The sequence below is a fragment of the Cygnus olor genome, chromosome 16 (genome assembly GCF_009769625.2).
Source record: "Cygnus olor isolate bCygOlo1 chromosome 16, bCygOlo1.pri.v2, whole genome shotgun sequence".
In the NCBI taxonomy this organism is placed as follows: domain Eukaryota; kingdom Metazoa; phylum Chordata; class Aves; order Anseriformes; family Anatidae; genus Cygnus; species Cygnus olor.
Genome location: NC_049184.1, coordinates 6,799,469 through 6,822,191, shown reverse-complemented (window position 1 = coordinate 6,822,191; position 22,723 = coordinate 6,799,469). Strand labels below are relative to the sequence as shown.

Sequence of the window (22,723 nt, the reverse complement as noted above, 5' to 3'; positions counted from 1 at the left end):
AGTGAAAGAAGAAATATTCCTACTTGCATTTCACCCCGCTCGGTAACTGCTAGTGGAGGAAAGAAAGGTGTCCCTCTGGCTGGAATGAATAGACTGGCCAGGCCCCTCTCGATGTGGTGAACACACACAGGTTGCCACTGAACGAACGACATTTGGCATGATTACAGAACTCAGTGATTTTATGGGTTTCTATAGTCTTTGTTCTATGTTCCTGGAGTCCCATAATAAAATGTCCTGTTCTCACATCAACTCCTTTCTACATATAATGGCCTTCTAACCCCAACACCACTCCAAATTTGGTCTATTTTGTCTGATGTAATTTAGCTTAAAGTCTTAAGGTGACTTGTCTTGGTTTCCAATGCAAAAGCAAACATTTGCAAACTCCCTCCAAAACAAGTGCACCTGTACAAACTGGAACAGCCACAGTCAGTGCTCAGTCTCTTGCTTTTCTAACGAGTCCGAACACGACCACAGCAAACCTTCAGACAGACCGTGATTTTCATCCTTCAGCTGGATGTCGCTCAATCACTTCATCTCCAATGGGAAACACCCTGCCACAGCATAGATGCACACAACATGTCCTGCAGTAAATTACAGCACAGGACAGATGATGTGACACATAAATAACCTTTTGGTTCAATGAAATCCCATTAAGCTCGGTCAGCAGTGAGGATTCAGACAAACATGCAGAAGCCTTCCATCCAATAGAGACCTACAAATGCAAGCACAAGTCAAAACGTAGCAATGACATGGCTGCCTTGGCACAACAGTGAATTCCAAGTATTTCTGCATTGCTTCAGGACACAGCTCCATTAATACTCTGTCACCATCTCTCTGTTTGTTTGGCAACTGATTTTTTTACTGCTTCACATGTTCTTAAAGCTGCAGTGAGTCCCAGTGCATACACCTAGTTGTTCCCTCAAAACAACGGGAAATCACAAAAGTTGAGGTATGCCTTTCATAACAGAAAGAATATTTGGACTGCACTTCAACCTCGGACCACTGGACTAAACAACAGTCTTTACATATGTTAGTTATCGTGAGCAAAGACAAAATAAATTTAAAAAAACATAAAACAAACTCTTTTCATCAGGGAATAAATTATACAGGGTTCTAGATTTGGTCTGACCCTTGGTTTTGAACCCTGGTTTTCATCTCTCTCGCCAGAATCACTGTCACCGAAATCAGCGTCAGATATAGCAGAATAGCTCTCCAGATGCCAATGGTATCTTAATTATCTGAAATCTCTATCATTCACTCAATGCAAAGACAGAATGTGTGAGCTTAGCACAGCAAAAATCCTCACGATTCAGGATACCTGTTCTGAAGTGACCCACCAGCATGGGCTGTATTGTTCTCTTTGCTGGCACAGTCTCTGCCCATTAGGACAACACAGGATATCGTGTTCTAAACACTTGGTCTGTGGATCCTCAGAATGGCCCTGGCTCAGGATTCTCTCTCGCTGTCATTGTCTCCTTGCTCTATGCAAGCCTGAGAAACTTCTGCAACAGCACTTCCCAAGTGGTACTCTACAGGAAACTGCATTGCTCTCTTCCTCATTTCCTCAGAAGACACAGGAAAGAAAGAAGATGCACCAGCTTCTCTCTTACAACATAACAAGATGAAATGAAGCAGCTGGAAGCTTCCCCTAGAGATTAAGCAAGAAATGAAAGTAAATCCAATAAGCATCTACTTGAGGCCTGAAGCTGCCAGCCATAAATACGAAGCAACAACCATCAAATGAAGAAACAAACTCGACAGCCAACTGGCCAATCACCAGGGCAGAGAGAATAAAGTGAAATAAATGGAGGACAAACAAACTCACACAATTTATTTCCTCACTTCAGAGGTTTGACTGTAGAGAAACAAAATTATGACCCTCCACAATAGCTGGAGGCACGTTCCCAATGAAAGGTAAGGTGGTGTCCACATGGCATATAAGAATGGCTCCCCCAGAAATCACTGGACTGAGCTTTAGAACAAAGGTTGAAGAAAAGAGATAAGTAAAATTACAGGGATTACAGGAATGAGAAAATACAACATGGATTTACCAACAGCAGATCACGCCAGACTGATGCAGAACCTTTTTCCTAATGTAGCATATGTTCTAAGGCAATACAGCAGAAAAATACAACAGCCTTCATTTAGCAAAACTTTAAGAGACCACTTTGTAAAATGCCATATCAGAAATTACTATTACTAAGGACAGTGAAGATAGGGATTAATTAAACTGGTGAGGAGCTTCTTAAAAAGCTTGATTTGTGTTCTCAGAAGCTCCAGTTTTGGACTGGCCATTTAATATTTTCATTAACATTCACAGCACAAGAATGAGGAATGAAACTATGGAACCTGCTGATGAGAAAAATTTGAGATGCCTCATTAATAAGATAACTGGGCTATCGTACAGGAAGAAGTGGGTAAATTGTGACTGGAATGACAGAAATAGGATGTAAGGTATCATGAATTTGTTATTTATTAAATCTGCCATGAGTTTTCATATAAACAAGTTTCAAGTGGTAGATCTAAAAGAATGAAAAATGACAAGGATAGTTTTTTTCTTTTGCAGTTTTCCTGTCAGCTCAGTGCAGACCCGGTGAATAAAAACATCTAAAGCCTTAGTTTAGATATTGTGATGCAACACACAAAATGTTTGCAGAGATTCAGCGTATATGATAGCACGAGATCACAAACTTCATTTTACACCAGAGTATAAAGAACAGGGCTTTGCACTTTCCTCTGCACAACATAAATGTAGCCATCCTGAAGCTCTACACAGCAAAACTAAACTCCAATAGGCACGTGTCGTCCCTGCACATGCTAGACTCACGTTAGCCCTGAAGTCTGCAGAATTGCTTTGAAAACGAAGCTAGTATGAGCAGAAACCAGCCTGTGAAACATTTACGTTTAGGCAACAGATCCACTCTGGCTTCTACCCTCGAGGCACAACTGTAAAACCCAAAATGCAGCAAAGTAAGCTTGCGATAGCTTTAGAAGACTTTCAAAGTACGGGGTAGGATGGGGGAGAAGTGACAGTGAAGACAGACAGGGACACAAACCCAAGCATTGTCAGTAATGAGGCCATGGGTAGGTCTTACTTTCTTCAAGAGGTGGCTTTGAGTTTCACCTTTTTTGTGTCTGTGGAAACATCACAGGAATTGGCAGAAGAAATCATACCACCCACACAGCATTTCCATTTTTACCAGATGCAGAAGTGCAAAGATGCCTTTCAGGATTTTAACATCAATTCCAGTAAGATATTCTTTAGTCTAGCAGTGAGATTAAAAATAACTCTTCCACTACTAAACTTCAGTTTGATTTTCAATATAAAAAAATCTTGCTATTTTAAATGCAAGATACTGTAGTATAGAACAGATAAGGAACATTTCCTGTCACCACCAACAAGGTAAAAATGAAAAAATGTTCTATAAAACTGTTCTTCAAAATGCTATACTTCAAGACTTACACAATAAAAACAATCTCCATATGGCCTCACTATCCTCGATGGGCCTGACCTTGTTCCAGACTCTGTGTACTATATTGCATCTGTCATCCCTCTGACTGAGCTTGTGTGTGTATCACGGGAAGCCCAAGAAATCACATCCCATAGGAAACTAAGTCCAGTTGTAGTTCTCTCGTTCACTGAGGTGACCCAAACATTTAAAATCAAAATTAGAATTTGTGGAAGAAACCCAGTGAAAATGAAAACCATATTTATGGAAATAGCTGGTGATCTTTGACAAAAAAGCCACAAATATAAGGAAAAGGTCGATGCTCTGATCAGTCAGAAAAACAATTTCCTAGCAAACAGCTGATGGCAAATTCTTCAGTAAAGAAGCCTTCTTAATTCTGGGTTTAGAGACTGCTTATGAATATTTTTTCTGAGTATTCCTCAAAGAGAAGACTTAATGTATATGCTGTTTAAGGCCTTGATTCTGTAAATAATTATGCACAAGATAAATGTTCTGCATACAAACAGCAGCCTCTTGTTAAATGGGATATTCACTTGCATGAAGTTACTTATTTAGCGCTTACATATCGTAACTGAAGCTAACCTAAACCTACAATGAGATCTGGAAGAACTATGTGTATTTAACACCTTGAGCATGTTATCCTTTTTTCTTTAAAAAATTATTCATTTACATCATGCTCTATGTAGAATTCTCTGAAATACACTTTTTGTTGAACTCACACCTGCTTCTGGATTCCTACCCCACCATCTGCTCCATTTGCTGTCATTCCCTTTCACTATGAGATTGCTCATCCAAGTCAGTGTTTTTGCTGTTTAATTGAATGATTGGTGCTTAAAAACAAGAAAAAATATTTTTTAAAAAAGCTTTATTAAATGATTTTTTTCCCCAGAAAAATGAATTTGAAGATATCATAGAACTGTTTCTCTCTTATGGTTTAATTTTAATTTACTTTTAAATGCAATTACATGTAAATGTGGTTTAAATGTAAACAAAGCTCTTTGTCTATTAGGTGACAGTTTTTGAAACTAGCTTTAGTTTAGGGAATATTTTCCTAACTGATAGCTTGGATGGACACATAGGAGCTGTAAATACTTCTCTGGCAACTGAATAAGCTGATCCTGAATATCTGTGCAAGCTCACACTTTGCTCTTTGTTTCTCATTATTTATTTTTAAAACTGCATCATTTTATAAGGACATATATATTCAGTTCTGAGTCACTTGTAAACAAATCACGGTCTCCAGAGAAAGAGCAGAAAAGGGAAGTTTCTCCCTTTCCTAGTTGCTATCAGCCTCAAAACATTCATGCTGAACTCTGTCATATGCATGGGATGGCCAAACTGCAGTTGCTCTGAGAAACAGAGTGGTAGATTGTGGATTCATAAAAACAGGCAAGTGCAAATAGATAAAAAATGTCAGAAAAATATTTTCCAATTAATGTCTAAGGAAAGCTAGTCAGTGATCCTCCAATGAAGAACAGAAGGAATGTCATATGGATCCATTCCACCTCCTGAATGTTCCCAACAACACATGTGCTCACTGAAAGAACTGAAATGACTGCTATGTTGGAGACAACAAATGAAATATTTGTAGAGAATTACCTGTTTGTCGTTGCTTAAAATGTTAGTAAAAATCAGAATGTTTTAAACTCTTACTGAGTTTGTATTAAAACAACCAACATCTGTCACAGCTTTCAGGAATCTTCGATGAATGATCCCACAAAGAATCCTTTGCTGAAAAGACAAGGGGGAAAAAGTCTCTAGAGAATTCTGTCTTGTTTGCTTCAAATATTCTCCCCCTAATTCTCCATCTCTGGAGGACAAAGGAGGGGGAATCTTCTCGCTGATGCTAGTGTGAATTTAGCCTGTGTCTTTGTGTCTCCATGGAGACAATGTCAACACATCTGTTTTCTTTTTGCACTTGTGATGGAAGCACTCTACACAGAACTCATCGTTGTGGAGAACAACAACAGTATCTCAGGGCAGAACCAGGGAGATTTCTTTACCACAATGACCAAAGCTGTCCTGGTTCAGTTCATTTCCACCAGTGATATGTGCCACCAGAAGAAAAGACCGGTGAGTGTAAAGTCATAGCCTAAAACTCAGAACTTGTATCTCTTGATACTTTACTCTTTAATTAGAGTAAGAATAATAAATATTAAGCCTTTGCAAGGGAAGAAAAAGAAATATAGATCCAAGATATTCGAGGCCGTCAGGTGAATTACAACTTTCTAGACTTCTGCAATGTTAACATGATATTATAATGTGCCCACAGCTGTTAGACTTTTTTGCCCCTTTGTATAGGCACTACAAATGAATACCTCCCAAGACCTCACTGCAGAGCTCCATTGTATATACATTATTTGTAACTTTATCTCCCATTTCCCCCAACATTTATTCATTTCCGGCTAATGGAAGAGGAAAATGCATTGCAATGCAACTGTGTCCAAGTTATTTGTTTATCTCACTAAATATATTTCAGCTCCAGAACTGGCAAAGGAAAGCAAAAGTTGAAACCAGCATTGTTTCAGTAGCTGCACATTCATTCAGTGCCTGGAGCGTGTTAAACTGGGTTTTACCAGTCATAAGAATGTCCCATGTTCCTATTCATTAACTTATTAATAGGAGTAGGTCACTCTCAAGCTTCACTGTCTGCAAAAGGAAATACAAAATTGAGATATCCTACCAGAATTTTAGTATTTTTAACAAAACTAAACCACTGATTTTAGAAAACTAAACCACTGATTTCAGAACATTTACCACAACCACAGTACATTTAATATGCATTCCTGGTATTCCAGCATTTTTATTTATCATTCCTGCTTGTGAAATCTTTGGCCTTCAATATGACAATGATCCACTAGTGAGTTTTTGGCGGGGACTGCAAACCTAGAAATAAGGAGAAGGTCTTTACTCTGTAAAGTGCCTTCTCTCAAGCAGAATTGATTACTCTTTGCCACACAAAGTCCTCACAATAGCAAAGAAACAGAAATGCTGTTTTAAAGATATACTGGAAACCACAAATAGCAAACCTGTCTGGTATGGACTAGTTAAGTACTAGTTGTTTGCTTTAAAAAACATCCACTGTATATGCTTTGTAAGGGGAAAGTACTGAGAACATTTACAATATGGAAAGCAACTACTTTGTATATTTAAAAGCTTATCATTTTAACAGCCCTTTAAAGGTCTATGCAATAACCAGTCTAATGTTATTCTTCTAACACTCATGATCCAGTACTCAAGAGCTTCAGGTTCTGACAGCTACAGAGCACCTGGGGCTTCTACAAAACACGCAGTGAAGATAGGACTTTTCATATCTTTTTCTATTTACTACTAAGCTTGTTACATGCTTCATTCAATGAACTGGATAGCCAGTTCCCTAAAAACAAAACAAAACAAAACAAAACATATCTTTACTTTTGAGATGTCACCTTTATGGATTTAAATTTATCTGATAAAGAAGAAAAAAGAGAATTATAGATACGAGCCCAAACTTAGGTTTTGTCCCTTTCAATCTCCATGCTTCAAATCGACCAGAAACTCACTCAGATTGTCCAAACTCCAGGTACAACAGACATTTCCCTGACCTTCATGCACAGCTAGTACTGAGGAGGTGTGCATTTTGGGGAAGGATTATGCCTTCCTTGCACAACTGCCGACTTTGTTTGGGAGAGTTAAAGTAATTATATGCAAGAAAAGAAGCTTAAGCCTAAACTTACTTTACAGTAATAATAAAAATAGTAATACTTACAGCTGTCTGCAAAACACCAAGTCTGTGTGCAAAACACCAAAGCACAAAGGCCTGTGAAGACATGAGGCAGGAAACTGAAGTGCGGTGTCCTTACATGTAGACAAACATCTTTTTATAGTTTTCTGGTTGTAGCAAAAATCCCTCATTACTTCTGCCCTAGCCACAAACCAGATGCACCTAAGTCTCATTTTCTTTCATGAGTCACAGGTAGAACACATTGAAGGTGAAACTACTCATATCATGCGAATTTAGGTTTCTAATGAACAGAACTTTATTTTTCAGTTTTATGCAAAATTCATTGCAACTAACAGGAAAAGTTCTTTGGCATCACTGGACTTTGAATCAGCCTTCAGCCTCTAAGCCCAGCATGGAAGTGATGTGGCAGCAGAATAAAGACCTTAAAATCAGAGGCAGGCAACCAGAAAATCAAATGTCTAGAATTAGACAACACTGAGGCTAATGAGGATTACCCTTCTGTTCAGGTAAGAAAGCAGAACCAGATTCATTGTTTGCTATTTTGCTGATATTCAGACAGGTTCCTAAGAAGAAGCTGTTGCTTCGATTTGCTTTCAATTACCTTAAGAGAAAATCTAAAGCATATTCCCAAGGTTTGGAAATGAGCTTATGTGAGCAGCTGTTCAGAGCATCCAGCTTCTTTCTAATTAGCTCAGGAAAAAGACTGGAAAGTGAGATTTTGCTAGTCCAACCTTACCATATAAAAGACAGGACAATGAAAGGCATGTGGTGAAGAGTTCATATTTCTGTTTCAGCGTGGGGCTTATCCATTCAAATGTTTCACTTTTAATAACTTTGCTGCTGCCATTTTTATGCTAGTTGAACATCTCAACTCAATATTTATTTTAGAAAGGAATAGGAACCTCCAGATTCTACAATAAGAACCTCTGAGGCAGGAAGGGACATTAGTATTCAAATGCTGTAATTGGAACTGTTAAACTGCTAACTAGATATGCATGATGTCCCCTAAACTGCCAGAGACATGTCACAGAGAGACACACAGAGAGCCATGTTCTCTTAAAGGACAGGGCAGATGATGAAAGCTGAAGCCATTAGTCATTTCACAGCTTGTTTGGGTTGGCCTTGGGTTTTTATGCCTTTCAGAATACTTAGCTAAGGAATTGCATGACATGGCAATACTTAAAGTGAAAAGGGCACAGTAATTAGTTCAAGGCATGAAAGGAATTTGATTTTATAATGTAGACTTTTTGAATGCATAACGCATATTAAAAAGAGCCTGTAACTTTTAGATTGGCAAAAACTCAAAATTATCCTTGGAGATAGTATGGAGTTTCTCCTAACTTTTTGCAGAGTAAGACAGAAGTCAGAATGAGCTACTTTTAATAAAACAAATGTTTTTCATTCTCAAAGATAAGGCCTTGGGTTCTTATCCCAGGGCAGGAGTCATCAGTCAGTATTTACTGATTGTGATTTTTTTCCTCAGCTCTGGCTGACCAGCCGGGGTGTGACAAAGCCCGGCTCTGGGCACACACCCAGCTGGCATTCTTCGATTGCAGGAACTCTTGTCCCTTTTTCAACTTTGCTGGCGAAGCGTCAGCACAGATCCTAGGGATGAATTAATCTACTGTATAAATATATACTGTGGAATCTTCCCTTGGGAAAAGGATCCAAGTTCACAGAGAACTGCCAGTCTAATTGAACGTTTCATTGACACTGGAAGTGGTATTTTGTTACATTTTAAGACATTTATCTGAATTTATTCCATATCTTTTGCAGAAGGAAGTTTCATAGAAATGACTTCCTAATATCAATAAAAACACTGAATGTATTTTTTCTTGAAATATTTAAAACATATTTCAATATTTCTCTATTTCTATATTTCATTCTTTCAAAAGGTCAAAATAATATTAATTTGGAGGAAATCCTAGAATTTAAAAAATAGATAAAATGATCAGGAAAACTTTGGGACAGTTTAATTTCTTCCCTCTTACCTTCACTCCCTGGTTTTCAAATGGAAACAAAACTAATAAGATATTTTCTATTTACAGATTTTTAAAATGCTGAACAAGCAAGCCGAAACACAGAAAGACTTTCCTCTCCTTCTCCCTATCCAGACAACTTTAATATTCCAACTAGAAGTACCTTTTCATTTATAAATAGGGAAATAGAGACAGAAAATGGAAATAGAGTAAGTCTAGAAAAGAAACTCAGAATTCTTAACCATTGTAGCTCAAAACTGGTAGACTAAGTGGGATCACTGATCATTATTTCCAGACACAAAGAATGGAAAATTTTAGATTGGGCAATGAAAGTTCATCTTATTTATAAGATGGCTGCTCATTATTTTCAGGCACAAAGAATGGAAAAATTCACATTGGGCAATGGAAGTTCATCTTCTTTATAAGAAGAGTTCTTTTGTTGGGCAGCCCCATGCAATTACTTATGACATTGTTACCAAGCTGAAGAGTCTGTTTGTGTACTATGTAATAATTCTGACTGGTGTCATGAACTGTTTTTCTTTTTTTTAATCAGTGAAAAATGATGAAACACGTATGTGACATGTGAAATCCATGATTTCCTAGCAGATTTGTCACAACTGCTGTTCTCCCAGTCAGAAATACAGAATAGCCACATATTTTTCATCTCCCTCCTGCAAATGGGAGCTCTCTAAAACAATAGGATGGACTTTCTTGGGAAGCTTGATTTCTCTTGACTCACCACAGACAACAGGAGCAGAACACAAAAAACATTTTGTTGGAGATAAAACTAGCTAAGTATTAATGCTAGGTATCCAAAGCCACAGAACAGAAGTGCTCTGAGACAATCTGGAAAAGGAAGCTCAGTGACAGAGCCCCAAGCACATCCTCCCCGCGCCTGCAGGTTTGGCTGCCTGGGCTGAGGGCCAAAGCAGAGAGAGTGCAGCCAAGGGCTGCTTGTGGCTCTGAAAATGCATGCCATAAATTCAACACTCGGCGCTGGAGATTCAATTGTACATAGGACTTTTCAACCCATGAAGCTGGTTTCCTTGAAGCAAGATCAGATGTTCTCAGTTGAAGAGGTATGCTGGAGAGGGTGGGATCAGAGTAATTCACAAGACACTGCTGAGATTCAAGAGTGAAAAAAACGTAAGTTTTAGACAGAACTGGTGGGGTCCTGCCATGGATGATTTTTATCAGATCCATGTCACAGCATTTTTGTCTATTTCAAAATATCTTGTCACTGCAGTAAAAGGTTGTGCATCAAATCCTAAGGCCAGTAAGTCAAGTGAAATACCAAAGTTTTTCCTATATGGTAAGTGGATATGTATTACGGATTTTCAGAAAACAAAGAGCTACCTTATTTAAGATTGTTTCTGTCACCTTGTAATGCTGACAGAAATATATCATACCTTTTGTTACTTAGAGTATAGTGATACTTAAAATGCCCCGTCCTCTCCAAAGAGGCCTTGCCTCTGCCCCCCAAGTCCACAGGCTCTAATTAAACATCATACAGGAATCTGTTGTAGAGCACGACTGTTGTGTTTTAAAAGAAAGACTTGCTCTTTCTTCCAAATAACTCCTGCATAAAATCAGGATGAACATAACCTAAGACATTTGAGTTTAAGCACTCAAATGCAATACACAATTTCTGTGAACAAATAACCAATGTTAATTCAGATATTTAGTTGCATATGCAAACATATTTTACATCAATTTAGCTTACTATGCAATAAAAGCCTATCCATCATACAATTAACTAAGCACTTCAGAAGAGTAAGAATGATATACAGCTCTTACACAGCACTTGTCTGAACCTCCAGCTTTCAGAAATCATGAACAGCTGCCTTTTAGGAGAAAAAAAAAAAAACAACAAACTTTAGAATGGCTTTTTAAATCTGTTGATCAATTTTAGATTCTTTATTCTTGAAGTTTAGAGCCTTTAGGATTCACATTCATCATTTTTTACCCCCCCACACCCTAACCAACAGTCATAATATTTAAAACATTTTTCTAGGGAGGCTCACGATTCTGTGTAAACAACTGTTTCCAACAGCTAAGAGCAAAAGTGAAACTCCATGTGTCCCAAGAGCAAGCCAGGAAAGGATATATGTAATCACATAAAAAGGAGAGCTTACCACTAGGAAATGTCAGCTACAACAGGCAAAGGGGATATCAATATATAGTTACTGTTATCAACTCTGCAGGCCGCTGTTTACTCTTTACATTATTAGCCTCTAAGTGAAATAATAACAACACAGAATGTAACAGAACTAGTAGTTACTATAAAGCCCTGCTGAACTTATTTCCAAAAGAAACTTTATAAAAAGCAGGATATCATTACTGACGTGAGAGTGTACGCATAAAATCAATTACTGCTGCATTTTTTTTTAGATCATTTTCTTGGTTGTTAAGTCTCATCATAATATTTGGAGTTCTGTATACTCTATAAGGAGCCCTACCTCCTCAATATGCATCATGATCACGATGTAAAATTTTAGGCTATCTAATTTTTCAGATTTTCACAAATCATGGTGGTTTGGTTTTGGGTGGTTTATTCTTTTTTTTTTTTTTTTCAGAAGGGGAAGAGAAGTGGATAGCATACTGCATTTCATCTCCTCTGCCATATCCCTGTGCAACATTGTTTTTGCAGCTGTTAACCTCCTCCACCCCTCTTTTTAAATGACTATTGAATTTCTTAAAGGAAATTGGGAAGCCCTAATGATTTTGAGGTACATCAAAACTGTCCCACAGACTCAGTTAGATCCTGTTCATCTAATTTAGGATCTTTTGTCTCAAGCATATATACAAATCAGGTATGTGCAAATGCAACTAGTTAAATGCTGAAATACAAACCTGATTAATATCTACAGCCAGAATTAACTGCTGATGTAACCTGAACAACAAGCAATTTATAGAGAAAAGAGCCCCCCTTCTCAGAGTCTGCATTCAACATGCCCAAATTGTCTTGCTCTTTAAGGAAGTTTTTAATGTAGTCACAGAAGCAGTAGAGAGTGAGGGGATAAATGACAATCAAGCTATACAAATATCTCAGAATTCAGGCTTCAACCTTAAGTGAATGATATCAGAACTGCTAAACTCTGGCAGAAGTGCCAGTATGGAAAATAAACTAAAGAAACAGATGGGTCTACTCACTAATAGAGTAAGCTTTCCAAAGGGAGACCAGCTGCAACACACATAATGTGAGCCATGATCCCATGTCTGTGTTTCGTCCTACTGAGAGAACCAAAGTGGAGGTGGGAAACAAAGGATACTGATTCCGACATACCAAACAGATTTCTCTCTATCCATATTAACACTGACCAAAACATGCTCCTGCTCAGTAGAGACTGCACCGTGCTAAGGACAAATTTCTTCTACCCCAGTAACCTGATGCACTGTGAACTAGACTGAGAAGCGATAACCTTGCTGTAGATGACAGAAGTAGCTCAGGGGATTGGACGAATACAGCGCTAGTGAAAAAGCCACACACTCGAATACAAGAATTTGATCCTCAAAATGGTTCTGCAACAGAGTGATTAATCATTGACAAGGAATTAATCCCTTGCCTTCAGTACAGAATAGTGTAGGACTAGTGTAGGACAAAGCCATCGTGTGGAAATCTGGGATTTAATTTTCTTTTTAACTTCAAAAGGGAAAAAAGAAAAGCAGACAAACACCAAAGAGCCCAAAGTTTAAGACTGGCCCCCTGCCAGCTCTTGAGCCACAGACAGTTTGGAGACATCCATGCAGAGCTAAGTCAAGTGATCAGCAGTAAAGCCATTCTGACACGTGAACTGTTGAGAAATTCACATTGCTGGGTAAGTAAGCCAAGTAGGTTACTGAAACCAACATCAGCAGGCTCACCAGGAAACGAGCTGCAATGCTAAAACAAAAAATGAGAAACCTTTGTGATCTTCTTCCTATAAACTCCCCTTCTGTTAAAGCTTACAAGTGATGAGATCCAAAGTTCTGTGGCTCTGCGCTACACGTAAACTTGGTAGCTGGTCCTCAGTCAGAAACTGTAGTCCACCCTCAGGAAGATCATCAGTTTAATTCAGTTTATGGATAAGCAAGATGCCAACCCAGCAGAGCCAGAAACTGAACCTAGGCCTCTCACACCCTGGAGAATGAGTAGGAAGAACCCCACCCACTGGGCTTTACGCCTCCTGCACTTTAATCAACGACAAATTGGATTCAAAGTCTTTCTTCAAGTTGAGAGAAAAAATAAGTAGCTGGGAACTGTAACAAGAAAGAAACTCTTTATCTGTAAAGGCCAAAGGCTAGAAATAAAGCAAGAATTCCCTAATTTTTAATTTTGTTTCATCCTGTGAAATTGGAGTCCATAACTTTCCTTGGGGCTGTTTTCTAAGCCTTACATGTTGCTTGTGTTTAGTAAATCTCGGTATTGAACACTGTTGTGCACCTACAATTCCTCCACAATGCACGTTTATATATTATTACCCTCTACACATTTGCTATGAAGAGCCAAGGATAAGAGCCAGGAACCTGGCTGCTTTCCTAATGCAGGAACAGACTGCTGAAACTGCAACCACAGGAACTGACTGGGTGATGTGTTCTCACCTCTACTACCAATACCTTGGATTATCTTCATCACTTGAAAGAGCATACAGTTATAGCGCACACCTTAAGAAAATTAGCATAAATAGCATAAGCAGTGAGGAAAAGACGTTCTACCAATTCACGTGAAGAGTGTGTCTGCTGCGTAACCCGAGAGTTTCTAGTTAATCAGTATTTTTGCTGAAATGGATAATTTTCCACAGTCTCAGAATGACTACTTATGGTACAACATTCTGCTTTACGAGCACAGTGAAAAGCAAAACCAGGAAATAAATGGATGAGATTAATAAAGCCTTTATTGTCTGGGGGAGTTTGAGGGATGTGCCTGGTACTGCATGGCACATCTGTGGCACAGAGTGAGGCGATCCAAAACCACCTATGGACTAAACCTTGCTTGACTCTGAAGTGCTGTTTTATTAGGAGACAAGCGTTAAAGTCTTCGACAAAAATCAAAAAAGCAGGATATATATAACCTGTTGAGAAATGCTCCTCTGTCAAACAGTAGAAATATTTGAAATGAGATCCTCTGGGTAGCATTGTTGTAAACTTTTTTTTTTTTTTTTTAATATTTTCTATATCAATTTGAATAATAGGAATAGAGGACAGTTAAAAAATCTGTCTATGACACCTACTTTGGGGTCACTTCAAGGATTTCAGATGACAAGCTGAGAATTAAAAATGATCTTGACAGGCTGGAGAGAATCTAAATTCAACAAAGTTGAATTGAGTACAGGTAAGGGCAAAATGCTCTATACTTCAGAAGGGCAAACGAACTGCACAAAAGTAAAATGGAAACCATCTGGCGAGGCAGCAGTTCAGCAGAAAAAACATCTAAAGCCTATGGTGAATCAACATGATGCTGATATTAAAAAGGCTAATCTCATTCTGGGAAGCATTGTTACAAGAGTCATATATAAGACACACAGGCAATCTACTCCACTCCATTTGAGAAATGAAGACAGCATTTCCACTTTTTGGGAATCAGATAAGAAAAAAGTAGAAGAATTGGAGAAACTCTGGAAGAGCAGGGACAGAAAGAGGCATGGACACAACTGGCAGAGAAAATAAATATGGGACTGTCTGAATATCCTGTAACACAGAGAGTCAAGAGGTACATAAAAAGATGTCCCTGCAAAAGAAAAGATTTCACAACAGAAATTAATTTTATTTAAGGATAGTCACGAGATCTTTATCCAAACTGGCAGAGGAAAAGATAGCTATAGATATAAAAGGTTAGCAAATTCAACTCAACACAAAACTTAACTGAACTTCAAGACAGCGCAGCCAGTGTTCCACCTGGTAAAAAGTATAAAATTAAAACTGTCCTTAAAGAAGGAACAATCCCTACACTTTGCAAAGCCTTTGGTATGCACTGCAGTATTTTTAGAGGGCAGGCTATTTAACAGAAGAGAATGAGGCACCCCTAAAGTCCCAGCGCTCAAAAAGAACAGGACTGTTGTTTGCGGTGAATCCAAGGTTACCACTACCCAACACTATCAGACGTGTTCTTTCCTTTTTCAGACTTCGAGAATGGCTTTGCCCTTGCTGTGGTTAATTTTCCTTCAGTCTCAGTCAAATCACTCCGTAACTTAAACTCTTTGGCTTTCAAACAGGAAAGGTAAGCAAACAAATGGAGGCACTGCGAATATTGGACAGAGTGCTGCAATTCACTTCACAGGCAAAGTGCCTGCTCTATTAGAGAATGCTAATGAAAGAGCTATAAGGTCCCTATACCTCCTGGTTAAGTTTGTGCCTAATTATGAAGAAATAGCAAAGACACAGCAGGATCCATCTAAACCTTTTTGCTAAATAAACACAAAATGAGAGACTTAGATCCATACACTTACTGTTATGCTAGAAAGCTTCTTAAACACAAAGATAACATTTAAACACAAAGATAACATTGCAAGCCATATGCAAGTATTCTGGCCAGTTATACTATCATCAATTGGTCAGTCTAATCATTTTTTGGAAATGTAGATAAACCAGTCTCTTTCCACAAAAAAAAAAAAAAAAAAAAACAAAACAAAACAACCAACCAAACAAACAAAAAAAACAGTTATATTAACTGGTATTACGCATTAATCTGTCTTTTCATTTCATTCCTGCTTTGATCATCTTAGGCAAATAGCATCCATTGACCCACTCGAGAAACAGAGCATAATATTGCACTGAAACTTTTCCTCAATTTATAATGATGTCCAGCACTGAAATCAAAGCTCCTTCCGGCTAGCAGGGGAGACCTGGGGATAAAAGGGAATTGTATATGCTGATAAGCATTTTTTGATAGCAGAAGAATAAATTATTTCGGTTCTACTGCAAGTGGATTATTAATCTTCCTGTGAATTTACAATACTCAAACAATGACCACCTGTAGATATTTAAGAGCAAATAACTCCAGGGAAAAATGTGCCCTATTTCATTGCTTGGACCCAGAATTCACTCCTTCACAATGATTTAGTATTAGAAAGCAGTTCCTATATCTTCCTTTTACACATGCACCCTTTCCCAAATTTGGATTTTAATTTTCCAATGTCTTCTAGTGCATTTGTAACACTGATGATACAGCAGAAATATAGTACTCATCATGTGTATGAGGCAAAAATCTCTCTCCTCTCACACCACCAGTGATTGACTGTGCTGCTACTACGTATACTATAATGGGAAAACACAATGATTAAAGATCAGTCAAAACCTCACTGGACCCTTTTCACCTTCCAGCCACTTGCTTCTCATTCTGCCCACTGGAAATAACAATAATAAATTAAAAAACAAAAACAAACAAAGAAAAACTACTAAAAGCTGAAGGGATGCTCTCAGGCAATAGGGATGGATTTCATATTAGCTTCTCTAGACTGCTTCAACAATGACAGAGAAGTTTGAAATTAACTTCAGTATTTACAAATATTATTGGTGTGATTCTCCCAGGAGGAGCACATACAACATCCCTGAAAACCACACTCCCAAATTTCAAAATTTAATTCAAAGCACACTGCCTACCTCAGGACAAAATGCCTGACTCCAAAAAGCTTTAGCATCCCCTCTGCTCTGCTGCTGAAGGATTGCTATTTCTAGAAGAACTCAGCTGTGTAAGATAAAGTGTTAATACATTATTTCTGTAGGTCTCTAGGGCCTGAAGTTTGAATTTAATGTGAACTGAATAAAATCATTTGCTTTTTATCAGCATGGTCCATGAACCATGGTTTGATGCCAAGATGTGACTCTAAGGAAAATGAGTTTAGCTGCAACTCCCTAATCCCTGGATAAGATCATAAAATCACCACACTTCACTCAGTACTGTTTAGCAAGGAATGACTGCCTCCATAGTAGTAATAATAATAATAAATGAATTAGAGTCACTGGCTCCTTAAAGACGATGGCCTTTGCAGATTCAGGTGAGGTACCTGGCTGTGCATCGAGAAGATGCAGCGTAGCCAAGACAGAACAATAATGTCCATTTCACTTTGATGTTTGATTTCTGGAAGTCTGCTCAGAAATCTACTTTCAAAAGACAGGAAACATCCTTTTGCACATTCTTTCTCTCTTAACACATGCATAAAGATGTACTTTTATGTCTAACAGTTCTGGGTTAAACCCATGCTTTGCTGCAGTTATAATTCCAGAATAAATATAGGAGTAACTCCTGATACAGACTGTTGTAATAACCCATGAAAATATGGAAACTCAAATGTAGAGACAGTTGCAGAAGCAATTATTGTTTTCCATAAAGTCCATAGAATTACATATGCTAAGAAGGAAAAGAGCTAAGTTCATATGAATTGACCGTTGTTTTAAATATTGGTTCCACCTCTCTTGATTAGATGCAAAGGAATTTCACTAACATAAAGACATATACCTACACTTAGCTCTGTAGCACACACAGATACTGACCATTCCCTGGCAGAAACTTGATGGTACACGTGTGCTGGAAAGGAGCAGAAACAAACCAACACAACCAATCACAACTAAGCCTCCCATTGAATAGGTGAAGCGTAACCAAACGAAACACTTCTTACAATTTGATGGAATAATCTTGCATGACGAATACTCCTGAGAGAAAATGCAGAGGGAAAACACTCTTGAGAACATTATTTCTTACAATATCTTCTCAGAAGCCTGTGAGCTCCCTTAAGATTCTCCACACAGTAAGTATGAACTTAATAGAACATGCTCAATTTCTTTCACTGAAGCAATCTTAAATATTTTTTATTCCATCATATAATCTTTTAAAGACCTTTTTCTTTGATCTTAATAGACTGTGCACCAAACCATACTTAATAGGGTGATAAGAGTTTAAAAAACAGCAAATAAAAAGACATAAACCAAAAAATTGATCGACCCCACCATGGCTCAGATTTTATTTTGTAGAATTCAAGCAACTACAATCACGCTAATTCTACCCTGTTCTAAAGTGCAACTCCTAAATTCTGCAGAACCATTCCAGTATTTAGACACCAGCAGAATAACTCCAGATTTGGCACAAGCAGAAAAGAATTTGTTTGTTTACATACAGTTATACAAGCTTAATTGAAGATTCAGTTTAGCACTGGTGTTTTTCAAACAAGGGGGCAGGACTTGTTAGTTTGACCACAGTCCAATGTTAATCTGCACAAACAACAAATGAGGTTGGAGTGTGAACAGAGCTATCACACAGCTATCCACATCAGCCGTGTATATCTAATGCAGTTTTTTAGAAAAAGAGTTAATGTAAGCATATTAATCAATGAAACCTGAAATAAGAGTAGCTATAAAAACAGCCGTACTGTTTAAACTAGTACACGTATGCATAGATTGGCTCTAGCAGTTTCTGCAGTTCCCATTTCCACTCTTAATGCAATGAATTATCTGACTCTACCTCTCATTTGAAAAAAAAAGTTCTCATTTGGCACAGAATTTTTAGCTAAGGGTGCCAGATCCTGAGAAGGATATGCTGGGGCCATCTGTACATGCATATGTTTCTTAAACAGTACTAAATAAAATATCCATCTTTCTTTCAAAAAAAAAAAAAAAAAAGGTGTTCAATAAGGAACTTCAGAGTTAGACAGTGGTATTTTGTAGAATATATTATTTTACACCCTGGATTAAACCGAATAACTCATCTGAAAAATATCCATGCCTAATAATTCATTAATAAGCACATAATATTATCATATAATTAAAGTTTATTATTTGGTGTAGATATGCTGCAGAATTTTCTTCCTGAAGGGTTCACATAGGGTCCAATCCAGTTTTTCAATGTTCTTTTTTCCAGTTCCCTTCCGACAAACAAGAACATGATTGTCACTACCTTACACTTTGTTTCAAGCCAAATCTCTTGACTCAGTTTCCATTCTCCTACTTGATCACCCCAAATTCCTTTTTCAACCTCTTTCTCAATAACTCATGGGAAGTTGGATAACTTCTTTCTGGATAACTTTTTTGGGAAGGGAAAGAGATTTTTTTTTACATAGCAAAGCTAACTTAATCTTGGCTAAAACGTCTGCCCTACTGAAATTGTGCCCGAGAGATATTTGGATCCCAAAGACATCAAATCTTAAGCATCAAGAAATAACTCCACAGCATTCATTGCAAGCATAGCAACAACTCAGAGGAATAAGGAATATTTTCTTTCAAATGCAAATCTACCTGCAGTAGGTAGAGTTCTGTCATCTGATGAGAGACCTGTCCTTTCATTCAGTGCACATTTCCAGTAGTAAATAGGTAATTTTCCTGCATTGTCTTTTGGGACGTTTTGAGTTTATTTTCATAAGGATAAGCAGAGAATGTACCTTTACTGACTAGCAAGAGTGGAAATAGCATCAAAGCAACCATTAATTCGCAGCTGTTTTAAATGGCACCCAAACAATAACAGACAAAGTGTTCCATTTGACAGCCCTTCTGTCTATAGAAAGTAGTGATCTGTGGAGCACAGTGATATTCCTGCCCTGATAAATCTGTGCTGGTACACAGGCAAAGCACAGTCTGGGAGAAAGGACTCAAAGCAACAGGAATGAGAACCATTGACAAAAACTACCAAGTGGGAGTCTTGGACTGTTATTACAATACCTTAAAAAAAATGTCTTGATGGTGAAGTTAGAACAACAAAATATTTTAACTGCATGCAAGAAACACGACTCTCTGCTCTGATTTTCAAGGACTGAAATGATTCTTTACAGGTACATGCCCAGAAGTGGACTTTTCAGCTTCAACACAACAGACATGCAAGGAGGTGATTATACACTGAAGAAATGTAAAATCCTATAGGTTTTTACTGTAACTGATAAAATGGGTTTCAAGGATGACTGCTGGGTTTGAGGTATATACAGCCAAATCCTTTGAAAATCCAAGCATAATATGCTTGACTTTAAGACGTATTTCAGTGACAGCCTGGAGCAAATATAAAGAGAATCCTTCAGCACAGAAGACAAGGACAAAATGTAGGGAACACTGAAGAAGGACTAAAAAATACTCTCCCCAGCAAAAGGTTTTAGCATATTATGACTGCAGATTTACAAGAAGAGTTTAAATTATTAGTAGGAATGAGAGTAGAGAGAAGTCATTGGAGAGTTATGAAGAGAGCAGAATGATCCATCTGATATTCTCTGCTTCTGCCAGTAACGATTTGAAGCAACAAGGAACAACTGCAAGTTCTCTCTCTTGATTAGGTTTAGGAGCTTACCTAATTATGAACAGTTGTGCCTCAGATCAGACATCACAAACAATGATCAAAGTTAAGATATTCAATACAAATGGCCTCTGTGGATGTCCTATTTGATTTGCATATTTTCAAATTTAAAAAAGCTCAACTCTGCTGGCATTTGTTCCTAAGCCCTCGAGTTTAACAAGGTTGCCCTCTAAAGCCTTTCAAGTATTCCTGCCTATAAGAAACAAACACTTGACTGCATCACAGAAAGAAAGGAAAGAAAACACAGAAATGTTTCCAGAGCCAGTTAGAAATCAGAAACTATGGACTCAATCCCATCAATAAGGGGATACATCTCAAACTCATCTCTAACTGAATTGAAATGGAGCCCTCATAAGCCTTGGCAGTCTCTTTGTAAATGCCTCTTACGAAACATACATCAAGCTATGAGCTGAAAGACATGACTGAACTGAAGGTAATTTTTCAGTGCCCAGAGGCAGCTCTTTCCTTTTTTTCCCATATTACTGATCCTGTTACTGCCTGATAAGCAAATTAATTTTCTCACAATTGCTACGTAAAACATGTAATTAGCATTCCAGTACACTAAATTGCTACCAGCCCACTACACTGGTTTGAGAGCTAGGAATACTCAACAAACAAATCATGCTTTTGATACTGTCTTTACACCATCCATACAGTGAAGTTGCTACTTAGCTATTTTACAGCGATGGTACAAAAGCTGGGTCATCATTTGCAACCCTACTAAACTACACCTGTGATGGGAAATGTGTGTGAAAGATGACTTACACCTAACTTGGCCAGTGACTCTTTCATAAATGAGGAACAGCAGAAGAAAACCTGTGAAGTCAGACAGCTGAAATGTCGCTGATTCTTTTTTCTTAATGGTGGGTCAGTTTGATAAAATTGCACTGTGTTTTGACTAGCCAAAACAGTTTCATTTTCCTATAGGGAATATCAGTGTGAGGTTAAATAAATAAATTAGTAATAGTTTGATATTGCAGTGCTACATGCTAATGAAGCTCTGGTAATCAAAAGAATTACTCTGAGTTTATGTATATCACATGTAAAAAAAGTAGTACCCATGAATTACATTAATCATACAATTAATGAATGGGTGCTAAACTTTCAGAGACATTTTCTATCATCACCTTACAATGCCTGCTGCTCATTGTTTCAAAGAGGATGAGGTGAGAGTAGAAGAACTCAAGTTTTGCTATAACTAACTGAATCTTCCAGTAATGACTATGAACGTTCAGAGGGGCAGATTTACATCCAACAAGATAAGGTGACCATGCCAAGAAACGTAAGCGTTACAGACAAAAAGAAAGGGTTAGATCAATCTGGCCAATCAGATGTTACTCTCTTTACTAGCATGCACTAAAGAAAATGAGTCTGTCCTAAAGTTTGACAGGAGATTTAGCGGTCAATGCATTAGCAGTTACATTTTTGGTATTCTGTTCAATCCCTACTACATCAGTTTAATAATTATTAACAATTCCCATTCTCACATAAGGGAAAATGATTTACTTATTCTTGTTAAGATCAAGGTGTAATCAAAAACAATTTGTTACCCTTTATGGTGAGGAACAAAAAGATCCAAATAACAAACACATAGGTTGCCATTAAAAAGAAAGAAAGATTACCTTCTTTTAATTGCATGTACTTTCTTTAAATTGGTAGAAACATTTTCTTTGAAAATGGATGAAATACTGGATACAGCCATGCTAATGGTGGAACAAGTTGGTCTTAGTTAAATTGGCTAAGATCCCATCAGACATTTTGAAAAGTATTGCAAGAATACTCTAAAACACTGGAGAGTTCAGAAAAATACCATATACTCTATCAGTTCTAGTCTTTGGACACACCAGCGCTTGTTAATTGGACAATTAAAACTAGCATTTTAATGCTACGGGAGCTAGTGAATGCTAATGGATTTATTAGCTCCCTCTATTTTAGCAGCTCTTTGGGCCTCTAGCTGCTTCCATGAAGGAAGCCATCCTTTATTATATGCTTACAAATAGGACTGAAAGACATCAATCATATTATAAAGGGAATGAAGGAGGAGTCCAATGAAATGATTTTTCCAATTATTCAGAAAATTTAAGGGCTAGCTAGAAGGAAAAAATGTTATTTAGGACATGCATGAAAAAGCCCACTTGTTTAATGAAATTCAGACTAAGATAAATGGATTAAGTACACCAGTTACTCAATAATGAGCAGGCAACACATAAATGTGTAGAAAAAGAAGTAATTTGTTTAGCCTATGGTGAACACATGATGAATACTGTGTAAAGGCATTAAGATTCCAAGACTGAATAAAGATGCGAAG

General features: G+C 37.7%; 1 long non-coding RNA gene across 1 annotated transcript; it reads left to right on the top strand.

Annotated features, from left to right (window-relative positions):
- Positions 1 to 4,981: 4,981 nt before the first annotated feature.
- On the top strand, positions 4,982 to 21,607 carry LOC121079009. The gene is made up of 4 exons (XR_005824827.1): positions 4,982 to 5,543; positions 7,501 to 7,700; positions 15,273 to 15,369; positions 19,907 to 21,607. It is a non-coding gene; the product is annotated as an uncharacterized LOC121079009 (long non-coding RNA).
- Positions 21,608 to 22,723: the final 1,116 nt, after the last annotated feature.